The sequence below is a fragment of the Cucumis melo genome, chromosome 9, assembly GCF_025177605.1.
Source record: "Cucumis melo cultivar AY chromosome 9, USDA_Cmelo_AY_1.0, whole genome shotgun sequence".
Classification (NCBI taxonomy): domain Eukaryota; kingdom Viridiplantae; phylum Streptophyta; class Magnoliopsida; order Cucurbitales; family Cucurbitaceae; genus Cucumis; species Cucumis melo.
In genome coordinates, this window is record NC_066865.1 from 4,270,044 (window position 1) to 4,275,038 (window position 4,995).

The following is a 4,995-nucleotide window of genomic DNA, read 5'->3' on the forward strand; positions in this document are numbered from 1 at the left end:
CCAGTAGCATCTAAAGCATACCTTCCCGCAGCCGCTTCAGTCCTTTCTGTTGATGGAGCAGTGAATTAAGGACTTGAAGTTGACCGATAGTGATGCTGGTAGATCTGCTACCTACGCTTTTGCTTGCCTTGATGCTGATGCCTATAGCTTTCCCCCTGCGCAGGGTGGTATCGCTCTCTAAATGCTGGGTCTACTCTTGCTGAAACTACTTGAAAAGGGTAAACCATAGGAAGTACTGCATCTGGCTCTGCCACTGATGGATCATATGCTGCTCTAGCCTCTGCTAGCTCTAACTAATCTCTTTTCTCTTTCTTTCTTAAGAGATTTTCTAGCTTAAAAAGACAGATTTCTCCTTGTTCATTGACTTTATCGATTTTCTCTTTCTTTCTTAAGAGATTTTCTTGTTTATATATGAGAATCTCGATATCTTTGATCTCTTGTATTAATCTCATATTGAGTCCTATGAAAATCAGTGGAATTAATCAGTCCTTCGTCTGCAACTTTGAGTGGTCTCATTGAGAATCAAGTCAAAGACTTTGCGAACTCCGGACCACTGATTTGATTCCGTTCGGATTGGTCCTACGTAGCTTAATAGACCGGAATCAAAAGATCATAATATCTAAAGAGGAATTGAATAATGAAACTACTTCTACCTCCGAGCGCCAAGATAAGGATGCCTTGTTCAAAGAATATTGAGAAAGCCTATCCAAAAAGAAAGAAAGCACTACCAAGATAAGGATGCCTTGGATCAACTATCTCCTTCAAGCCTAGGTTAGACGCCGCTGTTCTGGATATGCTCGACTTATCCTATTTGACCCTTTCGTCCGCAACTGCTCATAAAAACGGATTCTCAGAGTTCCGAGATCTTCACTGAAGAAATTCATTCCTTTGAAATTCATGAGAGAGGTGGAGACGTAGTTATATCAGTTGATCAGAGCTAAGCTCGACTTACAGGAGAGAGAGGGGTTATTCCCAAGAGAGAAGTCGTTTCCCGGTTCAACTTCTAATTAAGGGCCTTACTGGGACGGAAGGATTGAACCTCCGCTTACCACTGCGCCCCATGAAAGTCAATATTGAGAATAGTCCCTGTCGAGAAAGCTTCTTTGTGGAGATTCATTCCGATTGTCTCGCTACTCTTTCTTTGTGCCTCTTTGTCGAGCAATAACCTCTCGTAAAGTGGGCCTACCTCTTCGCCTAAGGAAACCGATTGTAGGAGCCCTATCCATGAATTTGGCGGTCTCCGCCTGCAGAGGCTTTTCTTTAAGGAGAAGTCATGCCTCCCGGCCTGACCGCTTTCTTCATTTCTGATGTCATGGACAGAAATCACATTCATTCACATTCAAACCCTGGTCGACATGATTGAACCGCGTAGTGGGGACTCCTTCGTCTGCAATAATCAGCCTTCTATGGGGCCAAAACTCATGAAATTGGACTCAACTCTCATATTAGATTTCGCCTCTCCTATTCAATTATAAGGGGTCCTCAATGAACAAGGTCATATTCATCTGTCCTCCGTCCTTGAAATCTTCTTTGAACCCGTCCGTAGGACTTGTTTATATCCATATTAGCTTGAATTCAGCCTTGATTTTTGCTTCTACGTATTCAGACCTCCGGACTGGTCTCGCGTCCCGATTCCTCTCTCCACTTCTTCCTGGGGAGGATGGATCCTCGTCTGTCCCTGCGCTCTTTCGATCTGAGAATTGGCGTCGGGCATATTATGAACCGGTAATATTCACTGATTCTAGCTGACCGATGGATCCTCTTGTGGCCCTTGCTTCCTCCGTACTCTTCTTCTCCGCCTCTGATCTTGGTAAGGAGCGTGTGAGCGGCGGGTATTCTACCGGTGGGTCTACTAGATTGACGGATGAATTCAATGGCCAGAGGCTGGTCTCGTGGACTTCGCTTCGTAAACTCTTTCTTCCTAGTCTCAAATTCTTCTAGTTCCATCTTTGACTTAGTGGATCAAAGAGGTCCGGAGGACCAGTCTCGCATATTCAAACCTAGCAAATGGCTGATCCCACTCCGCGGTTCTTCCATCCACACCTTCTTATGGGAAGACATCTTTCCCCGTATTTTCGGCCCGCAGACCCCAGCCTTGAATTTCTGGGAATATTCTTGAGAAGAATTGAGGGTGGACGAGAAAAGTGAATATGGATCAAAACAAGTCCAGAGGACCGCGTAGAAGGAGTCTGAAATCCATATGAACCTGTCCGGATGAAAAGAGGTTGAGGAATTCCGTTTAAGCAGCCCTTTCTTCAGTCGCCCACGTAGCCGTTCTTGGAGTTTCAGTCTCTCAAATTCTTTGCCCCTTCTTCTGGAAAAGCTCTTTGAGAAATATGGTATACAATGAACAAGTAGGAAATGGAAGGGATGAATAAGCAAAATCAGTAAATGCAGGGTTATGGGGGACAACCCCCACCATAAGAAGAGGCTCGTACAGGATCCCCAACCCAAGAGGCTCAAGGCGAGACCTTTGGATCTCCCTTCCCCTGTGAGACCAGTTTCATCCCTTGGGCTTAGGAGAATCCTTGATCCGGCTTTTGGATGGGATGACCTGCCCCTTTCATGAGACAGGAGGAAGAGGGCGGGAGTTGGAGTTCTTCTTTCTGTCTTTTCTTTCTTTTCTGTGTCGGAAAGCTAGCTAATAAAAGATTCCCAATGAACTATGAAAATACAATGAACTCATATGGGAATATGAGGGAATACAAAGAGTCCGTCCGCTCTTGAATGAGATCGTATTGCCTAACTTCTTTGAAGGAGAAATCCTGGGTGTCCCAATAAGACAGTTTTTTTGATTGAGGCACGAAGTGTCCATAAATTCACCCTTCAGACAAGAACTGGAGGCAAGAAAAAAAAAGTACTCGAATTGGGAATCATATATGAGAAATATGAGTGAATATCAGACCAAAGAAAGAAATTTCGTTATGAATGAGTAGGAGTGAAAGCCTATATCTATCCCTGCCACCGTCAGTATTCCTCCTATTCTACAGAGAATGCTACCTCTGATTCATTACGGCGAGTGCCGCCACCAGGCCGCGTAAACTCCGTTTTTCCTATCTCCTCAACCGCGTAGTGGGCTCGAGAGTGCAACTTCTTCCGAGACCGGGGTCCTATGACCATTGACGATAACACAGCTATCTATTTAGTAGACCTCAGTCGTCGATGTGGCTGACTCCAAAGATCAGCGATCTGAGATGCGTTGATATCTGAGGAAAGAGATCAGTCTTGAGAAATAGAAAGAGGTGGAGGTAAATGAGAGAGGGACGCGCCGAAAGCGCTTTTCTCACCCTCATCACTCTAAATCCGACTAATTGTCCTATTCCTCATTCAGCGGTTCCCCTTCGTAAATGCCCTATGAGGGGTCGCGTCCTCAGCCTAAGGATCTCATTCCCTTCTGTCTGCCTCTGCGCTTTGGGTCGTCTCCTCTCTTGCAAGCTAGCGCTATTGAGAATACCTCCTCTCCTTCCCCCTATCTTTATGTGATCTCAACTTCTACAACTCAGTTTCCTTTCTTCTCACCTCGCATTCGGCTTGGTGTGCTCGATCAACTAAAGAAAAAACAAAGGTCTATTTAACAGCTTTTTTTTGGAAGACTCCTAGCGTCAATAATCAGCCAGAAGACTCAAAAGGAGGGGAGGCTCCGTAGGAGTTGAGAAAGCGGCTCGACTTAGAGGAGAGGCTGAATGCAATATGAGTTAGGACCAAAGAATTTGCGAAGGACTGATTTATATCCATATTCACGGCGGATTTTGAGATCAAAAGCGAAGACTAGTCTTTTTTCTTCCTTATTAGGATCAGTTCTTTCATTCAATAGGTGAAGCAAGCTAAGCCACTGACGGACCGCACCCTTTCTGCGCGGCCCACTACGCGCTTTCTGCTCAGCAGACGGATGAGGTGCTGGAGATATCTGCTCGGCGCACTTCCTTCCCCTACTAAAGCTAAAGAAAGATGAGAAAATGGACTCTTTTCTGGAATCCTGAAAGTCGAAATCTTGTAACAAAGGCGAAATGAAATGAAAGACGTTCGGACCAAAGAATTTGCCTTTAAGGCCCCACTACGCGGTCTTAGGATCTCATTCATTCAAGAATCACGCTCTGTAGGATTTGAACCTACGACATCGGGTTTTGGAGACCCGCGTTCTACCGAACTGAACTAAGAGCGCTTGAAAATCAGGATAAGAAGGGCGAAGACCATCGTCAAAACCGAGATATTCGGGGGCGTCCTAGGCGCGTCCAACCCCAACCTGAAACTGTGCATCCGATTCCAGAAACCCATGCCAAATCTTCAATCTTCCTTTTTTTCCTCTCGGGTACAGTAATAGAGAACTCTTCTCTATCTGTATGAATGCTTAGTGTGAGCTTCTCGGTTATGCACTAGGAATCCATTCTTGCTTTGGGTCTCATCCTTTCGATGACCCATCTTGTCTTTCAGGGATATCTATATGATCCGATTGATTGCGTAAAGCCCGCGGTAGCAAGGGAAAGTAGAAGGAAAGTGCTTTGATATTCGATGAGTATTTATTAGTGAGTGATCCCGGCTCATCCTTTCTTCCGTGATGAAGGCACCAGTCCTTTCTCTCTGTGGATGAGGGCTGCCCTTAGTGCGCGGGGTCCGGTGAATGAAAGAGCCCTCGTCTATATCCTCACCTGGAATTTCCCGTACAAATCCTTTCTGAAAGAACCGAGACGCGCCCTCTTGTCTCTTACCTGTGGTCGAGCTACGGACTTCGGAGGACTCCCATAGGCTTTCTCTTTTCATTATGGGTTCGCCTATCCATAGGCTTTCGTATTTATTTGAGGTTTAGGAGTCTGAACCCTTTTCTTCCTCTCCTTTAGCTTCGCGCCTTCGCTTTTTCTCTTCAATATCTCGACTGATTCTTTGCCCTTTCCGGTCTCGCCTCCTCTCTTTTCATTGCTTTTCCCTTTTTGACTGGGGAGCTGCTGATAACCCTACTGAATGATAGCTTCCCCTTCTCTTTCTTCGTCAAAATACCTT

The 4,995-nt window shown here is 45.5% G+C and overlaps 1 non-coding gene across 1 annotated transcript; it reads right to left on the reverse strand.

Moving 5' to 3' along the window:
* Nucleotides 1–4,088: 4,088 nt before the first annotated feature.
* Nucleotides 4,089–4,162, reverse strand: TRNAW-CCA (transfer RNA tryptophan (anticodon CCA)). Its single transcript has one exon. It is a non-coding gene; the product is annotated as a tRNA-Trp (tRNA).
* Nucleotides 4,163–4,995: the final 833 nt, after the last annotated feature.